The sequence below is a fragment of the Canis lupus genome, chromosome 1 (genome assembly GCF_048164855.1).
Source record: "Canis lupus baileyi chromosome 1, mCanLup2.hap1, whole genome shotgun sequence".
NCBI classification, from domain to species: Eukaryota; Metazoa; Chordata; class Mammalia; order Carnivora; family Canidae; genus Canis; species Canis lupus.
In genome coordinates, this window is record NC_132838.1 from 53369375 (window position 1) to 53384009 (window position 14635).

At 37.7% G+C, this 14635-nt stretch overlaps 1 long non-coding RNA gene across 1 annotated transcript; it reads right to left on the reverse strand.

The window, feature by feature from the left end:
• Positions 1-1343: 1343 nt before the first annotated feature.
• Positions 1344-8049, reverse strand: LOC140617197 (uncharacterized). Its single transcript, XR_012017427.1, has 3 exons — positions 7741-8049; positions 4551-4755; positions 1344-1823 (listed from the first exon to the last, which is right to left on the reverse strand). It is a non-coding gene; the product is annotated as an uncharacterized lncRNA (long non-coding RNA).
• Between the last annotated feature and the right edge of the window lie 6586 nt (positions 8050-14635).

Genomic DNA, 14635 nt, shown 5'->3' on the forward strand with positions numbered 1-14635 from the left:
GTATATCCGTGATGTCTAATGTGTAAAGGGGCACTGATAGCTCCCAGGGACCATGCTTCCCTTTTGAACAAGGGCTTTCTTCAAAAGCAGAAAGAAGGCAATGCCATTTTAAGAAATAGAGCAGCCAAGAACTCTATTCCATCCTTTGTAACTAGTGTTAATTTCCGGTATTAACCAACCAGTTAAACTGCAAATCATGACATGGAAGAGAAAAGATCGGGTAATGTGTCATTTCCGTCCCTTTTTGTCCTTCCTTACTATTAAGGTGTGTTGGTAGAATGTGCATGGTGTTAACAGAGTGTGCACAGAGCAAGAAGTGAAATAAATACAGTTGGATTGGTTTTGATCAGTATTTCTGGTTTTGCGCAAGGTTTCTACTGTTCTGATAAGAACAATGTACATAGGCATGTACGTGCTGGGAAATAGGAATACACATTTCAGCAATTCCTCTGACCAGTTAAAGGAGCTCATACTTTCGTTGAAACCTGACACTTCTGGATATAAAGATGAATGGTGAACTTTGTGTTTATAATTAAAACATATGTTTACTTATCATGTCATTAAAAATCAGTCAAATAGATGTCATGGCTATTGCAGAGAAGGACCACTGAGGAAAGGACAAACTTTTATGTCAATTTTGAACCAGAGTTTCCCATTCCACTTTGCACTGGGTCTTATCAGTTGTGTAGCCACTCCTGGGGGGACACTGACTGCTCCCTGGGAAGGCAAGTTATGAGTCACATAAAGTTGGCCCATCCGATGTCTACATGTGCTCCCTCTGTAACTTTGCTCTAATACACCTGGAGAGGGAACAAATGTTAGATTGAGAAGTGAAAGCAAAGAGCCATGGGAAGAGGGATAGGACAGGACAGGACAGGACAGGACACCTGAGTCAGGACCCAACTGCTTCTAGTTGGCTTGGTCTTGGGACCTTGGCCATACCTGTGGGGAATTTTCCCATCTGTAAGTTGAGGTTAGGTTATAAAGGTTATTATTCTAAGAGAGTCAGTTTTAGCATTCTGGAGGTGGCTGACTCACGAAACTCTTTCTGATCACGTACCTCCCTACCCCGAGCCACCCTAAACAGATAATCTGGGCAAATGCAGTATACTTACTGTGCAAATGTGCTGTCAAGAAAAATTCTGTTCTCGTCTCATAGGACCAGATCACTACTCCCAAGCTCCTTCTACCTAGAATTTCTCAAGTTTCCATTGTCCACCACTACCTTTCCAAAATGTTGGAGGGGACATGGAGATTATTTTGTTCTACTCATTGATTATATAATCATTACATTCAGAAGTGCTTTAAAAAAAAGATTTTTTTTATTTATTCATGAGAGACCCAGAGACAGAGGCAGAGATAGCAGAGGGAGAAGGAGGCTCCTCACAGGGGGACCGATGTGGTACCCGATCCCAGATCCCGGGATCATGCCTTGAACCAGAGGCAGACGCTCAACTGCTGAGCCACCCAGGTGTCCCAGTTCAGAAGTCCTTAATTCAGTGCAGTGCGCACACAAACATGTCATGCCTCAGACTTCAGCAAGACTTCAATCAGCTTGTCTCACAACAGATGCATCCCAAAGAGAATTCCTCTGTCTTCTCTTTTTCCTTCCAAGGGACTAATCTTGGAAGAGGGAGTTGGGCTTTTTTTAAGCCCTACAATTTTGAAAGAGGACGAGTATCCTAGCAGTATCTAAGTGATGGCTGAGCTGTGATCACAACCAGGGTGGCCCTGAGCGGTGATCTTCATTGTGACCTCAGAAAGGTCCTGCCCAGTCGCCTGTGAACCGTCTTCATCCTCAGTCCCCAGAGTGTACTTGCTGCCTTTGAAACAGAGACCAATATTTACGCTTCACACAGGTTTCCATTTAGTGGTTTTTAGCACACCCATAAATTAATAGATAAACTTGTTAGGAACACAAGAAAAAGAATAATTAGTTTGTTGATGTAAATTGTTCCTCAGCTGGAAGTCCAGACAAAATAATCACAGTTTTACTTGTTGACAGTTGCATTTCCTTAAATCAATTATTCCCATGATTTTTCTACAAAAGTAGCTTACTGTGACTATCAGTTTGTTAGGGCACCAGTTAATTGTTTTCTAGCTTATTACTAATGATACTGGCTTTGCTTTCTTTTAAAATACTGCACAATCTTCTGAAATAAGAGCATTAACTGACCTCCCATCAAAAAGAAAACCTTGCCCGCCATCCCATCTTCTTAATTGAAAAGCACATTTTGAATGCAATAAAAAAAAATGAGAGAAACATTGCTTCCCATTCACTTGGTCTACAGTAACATGGATAAAAGGGGTCTAACGCCAGATGGGAGGTCATTCTTAAGTCGGCCGTTTGCACAGTAAGTGTTCTCAAACAGAGGGAAAGAAACTCACTGATAGAAAAATTGGCCAGGGAGAGTGAGGACATTTAGCCTTGGGTTATAAAATATATCAGGGTGGATTGGCTCAGTCCTACAATTCAGACTCAGGGAAGCAAGACCAGAGGGGAGAATGGACCAGCCTTTCAATTTTCCCCACCGCTGTCTAGTTTTGAAATTACCAATGCCTCACGTTCATGGAAGGAAGGTCCTTATTTATTCCCTGGAAAACTACTTTCCGATGAACTCGATTCTATTCCTAGTACAAATCTCAAATGTCTTGTTTCCATGTCCTGTGATTCTCCTCCTGTCCATTTTTAAAGATTTTATTTATTTATTCATGAGAGACACAGAGAGAAAGAGAGACACAGACAGAGGGAGAGGCAGGCTTCCTGCAGGGACCCCAATGTGGGGCTCGATTCCAGAGCCCCGGGATCACGACCTGAGCCAAAGGCAGACGCTCAACCACTGAGCCACGCAGACGCCCTTCTCCTGTCCATTCTGAGGTCTGGGACAGTGGTGCTACTTACTGGTGAGCTGTGCGTTGCTGTCTGGCTTGGCTGGGTGAGTTCCACCTATACTTAGTCTTGTTTAATCCACTCCCTATGTTCAACAGATGCCCCAAGAAAAGGGTTGCTTTGATGTGATACCGATTTTTTTTTCTTTCTTCCACTTTTTTTTTTTTTAAGATTTTATTTATCCATTCATGAGAGACACACACGAGGAGAGAGAGAGAGGCAGAAACACAAGCAGAGGGAGAAGCAGGCTCCATGCAGGGAGCCCGATGTGGGACTCTATCTCAGGTCTTCAGGATCAGGCCCTGGGCTGAAGGCGGAGCTAAACCGCTGAGCCACCCAGGCTGCTCTCTTTCTTCCACTTTGGAATTAATTTAGAATTAGTATTTATTTGCAAATCAGCGCTTCTGTGGAGAGAGATGGGGAGCCCCTTGCTCTTTGTGGTGAATGAAGGCATTTATTTAGGCCACCTGAAGGAGGCTCAGTCAATTCAGAAGCAAGGAAATATGAGAGTTTTCTCTTTGTGGAGTGGAAGTTGCATGTAGTAATCCAAGCTGATGCCATGAAATAAATTGTAATCTTTCCAGGTAAGACATGAGGAGAGACTGTGGTCCCTCTACTCCAGCAAATCAGAGCGCTGCCTCTTGCCTGCCATTTTGACATGTGTCTTTTGTACCCTGTGCCATTATATTCCTCTTCAGATGTTCAGCCTCTCACCCCCTGATGAATGGTCTTAATGAGAGAGACAGCACAGAAATACTTTATTTAATACATTGTTACTAAGAAAGATCGTCCATGGTGTGGAAAGACCTGAGATGCAGGAAATCACTTTCTCCATTTATGAAAACTACAATTACTGTAATTGAATCATTTGGCAGAAAAACTGCACATTATGTTTGAGTATCAGTAAATAAAAGCCCAAATTACTTGGGGTTTATTTAGTCCCTAATTATAGTTAATGCCAACACCCCCTCCCCATCTCTTCCTTATTTTCAGGATTATTTTTATGTGGTTGTTAAATATTGAAGGCATTGAAGATACTCTGTGTTTTGGGACACCTGAGTGGCTCACAGTTGAACATCTGCCTTTGACTCAGGGCATGATCCCTGGATCCAGGATGGAGTCCCACATCGGGCTCCTTGCATGGAGTTAGCTTCTCCCTCTGCCTGTGTCTCTGACTCTATCTCTCTCTCTCTTTGTGTGTGTGTGTGTCTCATGAATAAATAAATAAAATCTTTTTAAGGAAAAATAAGATACCCTCTGTTTTAAGTTGCAGTGGGAAAAAAAGAGAGTCCAGGTATTGGCACTAATTTTTTAAAAGGAAACATGAGTAATGTCTACTCAGGCATCCCTGACAATATAGAGAAGGTGTTTGCCAACATTGTTATTTGCAAAGGCAATTTAGGTACGTGCACTCTGTTTCTGTGAATAAGAGTGGAGGAAATGGATATTAAGGTTATTTTTTCACACACTCTGAAATGCTGTGATCCCCCCAAGTCTTCCTTTCATTATCTGTAATTTTTCAGCCACCTAACAACAACCTGGTAACAGGTGCTTCTGGCAAGAAGCACCTCTGCCTTATTACAGTCTATTTTGCTCAAAGAATAAATTTTCCGTAAGGGAGCACACCAACAAATTTGAAAATACGACTAATTAAAATTACCGCAGACTACCAAAATCTCCTGGGGTCACCAAGAGTGTGTTTGGGTCCTGATGCAGAAAATGATTCAGGATCTGTGATGACGAGTGACAGGGGCAAATCTCCGTGATTTGTACAGCATTGTGATGCTTTCATTGCAATTGGGTGGTGAGCCTTGGGCAAATTTGCTTTTCTCCTTCATTCAGCATATTTGAATTCTCCATAGTTCCTGTTGAGAAAAATGCATATATTCAGCCATCAGAAAGAATGGAATGTGTGGATTCTTTCTTTTGAAACTCAGTTTTTCATATTCTAAGGCACTAAAACCAGTGTAAATGTTCTGATGTTTTACCTTATGTATCAATAAGAGATATTTTTCCGTAAGGAAAAGGCAAAACAAGGTCTGCTACTTAGACTCTAATGAACAACCTATAACATTAAGAAATGTGAAATAGAACATAGTTTCTTTTGAAAAAAGATTCTATGAAGGTTTTACAAACAAGTACCTTTTTATGCCCCACACATAATATCTGCTTCCCTCTTTTCTTAGAACAAACTCTGGCTTAATATTTGTATATATATTCTTCACGTCCATATTTTCATAATCTAATTAAATATATATTAGCTATCAACGGCATATTTTGTTATTTTGTATATTTGAGTATTAACAGAACTTCATGCATTAAAGCTATTAATAATAGGGAATGGAACATGCCCGTTGAATCTGTAAAAATAGGGTAATTCATTAATTTGTTAATTATGTTTACTGGTTACAGCATTAGCTGTTTTTCCAAAGGTTGCAAAGTGTAGACATTTATAATTCTTAAAAGAAACTGTGTGGCTTTAGACATATGCTATCTGGCATGGTAGATATTCGCCACCTGTGGCTACTGGGTACCTGAAATTTGACTAGTCCAAACTGAGATGTTCTCTCCATGTAAAGTACAAATCAAGTTGAAAAATTTAGTATCGGGGGATCCCTGGGTGGCGCAGCGGTTTGGCGCCTGCCTTTGGCCCAGGGCGCGATCCTGGAGACCGGGGACCGAATCCTACATCGGGCTCCCGGTGCATGGAGCCTGCCTCTCCCTCTGCCTATGTTTCTGCCTCTCTCTCTCTCTCTCTCTCTCTCTCTCTCTCTGACTATCATAAATAAATAAAAATTTAAAAAAATGTTTAAAGAAAAATTTAGTATCGGGACACCTGGGTGGCTCAGTGGTTGAGTGTTTGCCTTCGGCTTTGGCCATGATCCTAGGGTCTTGAGATCAAGTCCCGCATTGGGCTCCCCACAGAAAGCCTGCTTGTCCCTCTGGCTGTGTCCCTGCCTCTCTCTCTATGTGTCTTTCATGAATAAATGAATAAAATCTTTTAAAAAACCAAAACTTATTATAAAAAATAATGCAAAATACATCAATTTTTATATTGATTACATGTTGAAATGAAAACATTTTTGACAGATTAGGTTAAATAAAATATATTATTAATATTAGTTTTGCTTTTTGTTTTTAACTTTTCAATGTGGGTACTAAAAATTAAACTTACATTAGTGCCTCACATTGCATTTCAAAGGGACACTGCTTTTTAAGAATTTCTAGAAACTTGAGCCCTGTTTCTTCTGCATTCCTCCCAAGGGACTGTTGGGTCTTTCCTCATCCAGGTAAATATCTGTTGCCCAGAAAATTGATTATCACTGTGCTGTGAATTCAGTATTTCACGATGCTGATGGTGTTCCTGAGCTTGGAAGGTCCATCCCAGACAATAGTCTCATCTGTGATTGGCAGCCATGGCCAGGGTGAATAACACTGCTTGTGTAGCTTTATCCTGGGTATGGAATGACTGATTGTTTACATTTATTAAAAGTGGACATGCTCCAGAAATTCATGGAGTTTAATTCTGGTGATATTTCAATTCACAATTACTACAACCTGTAGTTTTAATTGAAAGTCTCCTGCGCTGGTGTGTAGGCCTCCTGGTCAGGAGAGATTGCCTAAGCAGGGACAAAAGAAAGTTCTGTTTCCTAATGGAATGAGCAGAGTGTAACCATAGTTTCTAATTATGGCACATTAAAAAATTAGCTACATATTGCTGTGTACTATGTTTATTAATAAAATTCTCTTTGTAGATGTTCTCCAAAGGCCACAGCTTCTTGTATGCAATTTCTTAGAGTCGGGGTAGCATCTTGGGGAAAAAAACCTGAACTTTGTGCATAGGTGTTCTTCAGTATTGAATTCATCCAGTCTTTATTTTTGATGAGTTGATAAGCTGCTTGAAACATTGTTCAAATTAGCTACATTGTGGGGATCCCTGGGTGGCTCAGCGGTTTAGCGCCTGCCTTCGGCCCAGGGTGTGATCCTGGAGTTCCCAGATCAAGTCCCACATCGGGCTCCCTGCATAGAGCCTGCTTCTCCCCCTGCCTGTGTCTCTGCCTCTCTCTCTCTCTCTCTGTGTCTCTCATGAATAAATAAATAAAATCTTTAAAAAAAATTAGCTACATTGTAAATGATTCATACTGTAAATCCAAATGGTCCTCCCAATGTACTTACCACTAACTGATTTTTGGGACTTTATCTTTGAGGTTTTGTGCTTATTTATGAAGCTTTCAAGAAGCTTGTTCAACATTATGTGTCTTTAATTCCTGAAAGCAATACACTTTGTGCAATGAATTTAAAAGTTGAAAATTCAACTAGCCTAATAAAGGTTAAAAATATATATATACTATTACAGTGGAGGAAAGATTAGCTATAAGAGACAGATTCTATAATACTCATATTTTCTATGGCTTTTGTTGTAGCATTAAAAAATATTTTATTTATTTATTCATGAGAGACACAGAAAGAGAGAGGCAGAGACATAAGCAGAGGGATAAGCAGGCTCCATGCAGGGAGCCCAATGTGGGACTTGATCCCAGGACTCCTGGATCATGCCTTGAGCCAAAGGCAGATGCACTTAACCTCTGAGCCACCCAGGCATCCCTGTATTGTAGCATTTAACAAAAACTTTGAAAAATATGAGTGGCTAAGCACAAAAGGATATTTTTTCTTAAAATGAATTTGATAGTCTAATTTAGAGATGATATTATTCTCTCAATTTCATCACATAAATTCCAGATTTCTCCGCCCCTCCAAATCAAGAGTTGGAATTTCTGCTTCTGACTCAGATGGGCGGCTTGCAGCAGACCACATTTTCCACTGACAAAAAAATCAAATAAAGCACAAACCCCTCTGTTTGAAGGTATTGTGGTTTCTGCATCAGCCAGGACTTGAAAGGTTACCACCAGGATGTAAGCCAGCATTTTACAACTACAGTTCTCCTTGACGAATTTGTCATCCATAGTGCCAGGGATGTTTCTGAGATTCTAGGCTGCTTTGGCAGAAGATAACAAATAAGACATAAAGTAATCAGCAGAGTTTGTGACAATTTTGTTGTGTTCAAGAGGGAAAAAAATTAATGAAGATAAAAGCTTCCAAAATCCCACTCTGACTAAAGGATCCAAGAACCACACCTGACACTTAACCAGTCTTCCAACAACCAAAGCCACACCTGGCAGGGACTGAGGATTTAGAAGAACATTTATCAAATCTGGAACAGAGTTTGCCACAGTCTCCCAGTTCCCAGAAGATACAGATTAGTAAGAAGATCCCCAGTGGAGAGGAGCCATGGTTCCTGATCTCAGGAACTTTCTGAAGGCTGTGCCTGGAACTGGAGGCAGAAAATGAGAGTGGCAAGAGCCTTGCAGAAATGTCAGCCTATTCTCATTCACTTTGTTCTTGATTGGATCAAAGTCATTAGCCCCCTATTCTCTTTGACCAGAGGGAAAGGTGGAAGCTACATGGAGGAAGATGTAACTATGTACTATTATATCTTTTATTACACTGTCACAAGGACAATCAAATATTACCAGCTATGCCAAGAAATAAGGCTAATTTTTTTAAAAATCAAGGAAGCAGAAACACATGCATAAGTGATCCATATTATAGAACTCAGCAGTCAGTAACTTCAAAATAGCCATGAGTAATTTATTTAATAAACTGAAGGAGAAAGATGAAGAAGATATATAAAAATACATACTATTTTACTAGAAAATATCAACCTAATGAAAAGTATATGGAATGTCAGTAAGAGAAAAATAACTTTGAAATTAAGTCATGAATAAATGGATTTGATGCAAAATAAACCAGCAGAGGTTAGGGAGAGCAAACTGCAGGACAGGTCAAAAGAAAATGTGCATATTAATTAGGGAGATATATACAAAAAATTCACAATATAGATAAGAGAATAAAAAACATGTGAAACATAGTGGAGAAAAGTCTAACATCCATGTAATTGTGAGTACCAAAAGCAGTGTAGAAAAATGGGCAGAGCAATATTTAAAATTACAATGACGGAGAATTTTCCATAGCCAAACAAGTCACAGATTCAAGAAGCTCTATATATCTCAACCTGGAAAATAATAAAGATTGATGAAAAACAGAGAGAGAGAGAGAGAGAGAGAGAGAGATTTTAAATGTACCCAAAAAGGAGAAAAGGGCATATATTATCCCCAAAGAAGCAAAGATTGATAGTTAGCCTTTTGATACGAATAATGGAAGTGAGGGTCACTAAGTGGCTCAGTTAGTTGACCATCTGACTCTTGGTTCCAGCTCAGGGTCATGATCTCAGGGTCATGAGATTGAGCCCTACATTGTCGGGCTCTGGCTCAGTGGAGAGTCTGCTTGAGATTCTCTCCTTTTCCTTGGCCCCTCCACCTGCCTGTATTCTCCTTCTCTCTTTCTCTAAAATAAATAAATCTCAAAAAAAAAAAAGAATAATAGAAGTGATAGAAAATTAAAAGGCATCTTTACAGTGTTGGAAGACAATCACTAACAACTTGTAATTCTATTCCCACCGAAATTAAATGATTTATAAACAAACAAATAATTGGAAAATCAAAATTTCTTTAAAAATATCATTAAAATACCAACAAATGAAAAGCTTAAGGAATTCTTCAGAAAGAAAAATGATCTCAGAAAGAAACAAATCCAGAAATGAGCAAAGAGCAAAGGGTAAATAAGGGACTAAATATAAAAAATACTAATGAAACTAAACAACAAGTATTATATTTGTTTATCTTTTATAATATATGCATATGTATATTTAAATTGAATGAATTTTCTTAAGTAGGAGTAAGAATAAATAAAATGTTTCAAGTCCCTATTATTGTCTGGAAAATGGTAAAAGGATAAAATCCATTGAACTATATCAGTCCAGTAATGTCTACAGTGACAACTAGAAGAACAGTAATAATGTATAATAGTACAAACAATGAATGTGCTAATAGAGTTAAAAATACAATAAAAACAAAATCCTTAATAGATGTAAAGGAAGACCAGAGATGAAAAGGAACAAATAAAAATAGCACAATTAAAAAACATAAGAAAATGGCAAATTTCAAGCTAAATACATCAGTAATTTCAATAAACAAATGAACTAAGATTCTAGACACAATTCTCTATATCCTATTTATAAGATACAAAATTAAAATATACAAGCAGAAGTTTCAATGAAGTGTTTGGAAGCAACTAGCATTCAAAATTCATCAAAATAAGAATGGTTTAGCTATACCAGAGAAGAACATGATAAGGAAATCTGTGTCAAGAATTATGATCATAAATCACAGTGGGGTCAATCTATCAGGAAAAGGTATGCATTTTAAATCCCTATGATTCCCAAAATAGAGTTTTAAAATACATAGAGCAAAAATATGGAACCAAGAGGGAAGATAGATAAAGTCATAATCACAATGGAGAGGTTTATCGCATATCCTCCATAGCAGGTAATACATATGACAAAAGATCAGTAAGGTTACAGGAGAACTGCTCAACAAATTACAAACTACAAAGGGACATGTATTTAATGCCAAGCCCCCAAATGAGAACAATTTTAAAAAAAGAGCTTTATCAAAATTGACTTATTATTGGGCCATAAAGCACGGTTCAACACCTCTAAGTATTAAAATCATTCAGAATATATTCTCTTTAAAGTGGAATTAAGCTGGGAAATGATAGTATAAAAAGATAAAATTTCTAATTAACATCCTGAAATTATTATTTTTTAAAGATTTTATTTATTTGAGACACACAGAGAGATCACAAGTGGGGGAGGTGAGGAGGGGCAGAGGGAGAAGGAGAAGCAGACTCCCCACAGGGCAGGAAGCCCTACATAGGGCTCGATTCCAGGACCCTGGGATCATGACCTGAGCCAAAAGCAGAGGCTTAATCCACTGGGACACCCAGGTGCCCCTAAAATCTTGAAATTAAACAATAAACTGCTACATAAGTGATGGGCAAAATGCACAATGGAAATTTCGAAGAATTTTGAAAGAAATGCTAAAAAATATACTACATATAAAACTTGTGGAATGCAGCTAATGCCTCTGAGAGGGATTTTTATATTCTTAAAGACATGTATTAGAAAAAAAAGAAAAGAAAAAAAGTCTGAATATTTATGATGTATATATTTATTCTCAAAAATTAGAAAAGGTAGCAAGTAACACCAAATAAGATAGAAAGAAGAGAATAATAAGAGGAATTTTAAAAATGAAAAATATAAACATAATAGAGAAAAATCAACAAACCAATAATTGGTTCTTTTAAAGGACTAAAACAATGAACAAGCATCTAGTAAAAAAAAATTGGGGGTGCCTGGATAACTTCATGGTTGAGCACCTGCCTTTGGCTCAGGTCATAATCCCAGAGTCCTGGGATCGAGTCCTGCATCAGGCTCCCCACAAGGAGACTGCTTCTCCCTCTACCTATGTCTCTGTCTCTCATGAATAAATAAATAAAATATTTTTTAATAGTAGAATGAGTGAGTAAATATACAAATTACCAATGTCTAGAATGAGTCTGGTATAGCACTATAGATACTTCAGATTTCAAAAGGTGTTAAGAGAATATAATAAAGTTTTTCAGTACACTTGAAAATTTAAATAAAATGAACCAATTTCTAGGAAAAATAACTCAGCAAGACTGAATTCAGTTGAATATATAATTTAAGATTTCCCATAAAGAGAGGCACATTTGTATTCTCAAAAGCATTGGAGATCCTAGACATTGGAATAAGGTAAGAAAACAAAAACAAAAATTATAAAAAATGGTGAAAAATGAATTACCTGGAATTAATAAATGAACTTAATAAGATTGCTAGATGCTAAATGCCATAGTATACAAAAATCATTTTGTGTATATACCAGCAACACTAAAAATTTTAAATGACATCTATAATTAACATTATTAAAATTTTTAAAAATTAAATGGATATATCTAATGAGTGATATGTACGAGTTCTACACAGAAAATTACAAAATAGTATTGGGAGAACTAAGAAGGAATCAAAGAATTAAGAAGAATGAAGGACAAGAGTGACAAACTATGCCACATTCATGTATTTGAAGATCCAATATTGTTATCATTTCCATAGATAGATCTGTAGATCCTGGCTTTCTCCAAAACACATATACAGCTCAAATGGAAGTCAATCTTCACTTCACCTAGAGGTGTGCCACTAGGTAGCTTGGAGGAGGACTAATATTTTATTCAAAAAATAAATTTGCCTCTAAGAAGACATCCATATAGGTACTAGAGTTCTGTGTCATGAACAGAAGCATGGAGTTACCAAATTTCCAGAGTTAAATAATATTACTCAGATTGAGGTGTTTTTATGCTTGCTTATTCATTGTTACACACTCAGAGGTAAGATTCTTTTTATGTCAACATCAGTTGTTGACATAGTACTCTTCTAAGTATCTTTTATTAAAGGTACATATTAATTCATTTAATCCTCCCCTGAACCCATGAAGTAGGTAACAATGCTACTGTCATTTCGTGGGGGAGGAAACTGAGACACAAAGCTTTTATCACTCATACAAGGTTACTCCTTAGTGAATTGATCAGGCTGGTGCTAAGTTCTGCATTTTTAAACACCATGTCCTGGTTCTGCCTCTTGATAGGAATTTTTAACATCTTTTACCATACACAAAAACAAGGTCCTATATTCAAGGCTTTTGGTCTTAGCTTAAGGTCTTGGCTTAAGGAATCTGCCTGACAGAAAATGCCTCCTTTGCTGGATGACTACTCAAAGTCTCTATTTCATTATTTTAAAAACCTTACTTTGGGGGCACCTCGATGGCTCAGTGGTTGAGCATCTACCTTTGACTCAGGTCATGATTCCAGGGTTCTGGGATTGAATCCTGCATTGGGCTCCCCGCAGGAAGCCTGCTTTCCCCTTTGCCTGTATCTCTGCCTCTGTGTCTCTCATGAATAAATAAAATCTTTTAAAAAAATAAATAAAAACTTTATCTTTAACATAAGTAGAACCATAACTTTTATACTGTCAAGGAGAACAGACAAGCACAAAATCAAGCTAAATTGAATGAAATTATCTGGGCTTAAGTTAAATGCAAAATAGACAAAGGCACAGTCTTTCATTATGACATCTGAAACTGGACTTTGTTCTGCCAAAAGAGTGTTCCTTTTGATACCGCCAGGAGCCTGGGTTATGATGAAGCCCCGCTGGCCATGACCTACTGCTCATCCTTCACACTCAGCTGGTAGACTGTCTCTTCACATCTTGGCAGGCTGATGAATGCTACAGAGATATTTTGACTATTATTTAAAGTGATAAAAAATAACTTTTGGAAAGTCTCAAATTGGATATAGGTAGAATTTGAAATTTTCTACACTGTTGCTTGTTTCTTTGGTGCGCTAAGAAGAAGAGTATGGCAGCCTAGGTATGATGGAGGAAGCTACAGAAGGAAGACAAAATGGGAGTCCCTGCAGCAAAATGCAAGCAGAGCTGGTATATACTTTGAAGGACAAAGAAAAATTCCCAGCTTCTTAAAATTGAAACAATTATTTCCAATCATTGAGCATCTATCAAATGCTAAAATGAGGGTTCATTAGGCTATCTTTGCTATGACAATTTTCTCTTCCTATCTGTAAAGGGGTGGGACAGAGAAACAAAAGGTTTTGTAGAAATTTAAAACAATATGAAATTGATATTTTATTATTTTATTGCTAAAGTCAACTTACAAATCTTATCTTTGCCTAAATTCCATTTTATTATTATGAGAGTAATAAAAAGAGAATCCTTCCATCTCTTGGCATGGGATTATATAACACATAGAGCAATAAAACACTAATATTTATAATAGGAGGTTATTGAGAGCTTACTATATGCAGGTTAAGAGTTTTACATGTGGGGATGGGAGCCTGGATGGCTCAGTAAGTTAAGTGTCTGCCTTTGGTTCAGGTCATGATCCTGGGTCCTGGGATAGAGCCCAGAGTTGGGGTTTCTCCCTCTCCCCTGCTTGTGTTCTCTCCCTCAAATAAATAAATAAAAATCTTTTAAAAAAGAGTTTTATGTGTATTACTTATTTAATTCTTCCCCAAACTGGATGATATAAATCCTATTATGGGTTTGAGGATGGTGGGTAATATGACTAGTAAGTGAGTTGTGTAGTTAAAGATCAGAAGCATCAATGATTACAGCAGACAGGGTAGCTCCATTCAGAGACCTTATAAGTGAATTCTATGACAAGAGAGGCTATGAGGTTTGATATGGGGCCGATGCCGAGGCAAACTGCAAAGTCTTCATTACAGGTAGAAGTAGACCCTGCCATACTGTGTTCAAGCTTCACAGAAGGCTTCAGATAAGAAAAGCAATTTTATTTTAAGTCAAAGTTATTCTCTGACAGACGCTCAGAAAGCGTATTAAAGTGTTATAAAACCAACTGCTCCTATTTGAGATTGGTATTTAAGGATATTTCAAAAAATGCCTCTGAATTATATTTTAAGTCTTGGTAATGATTGAGAATTAGTCATAGGAATCAAATTTAAACAATAAAGAATTAATTTTCTTTAGATACACAGATCCAAATGTGAAGGCTGGCATGAGTTTATGCTGCCAAGGATCAAAATTTTGTCATCTGGTGGTGCTTAGAGGAAGTGTAGGGACATGCCACCAGAGCACAGAAGCGACTACCCTAGTGTCTTTCCAAAGTGCCATGGTGTAAGACCACAGATGTGATCAGAAGGAGCAAAGCTTCATCTGATGGGAGAAGGTTGGATAAATCA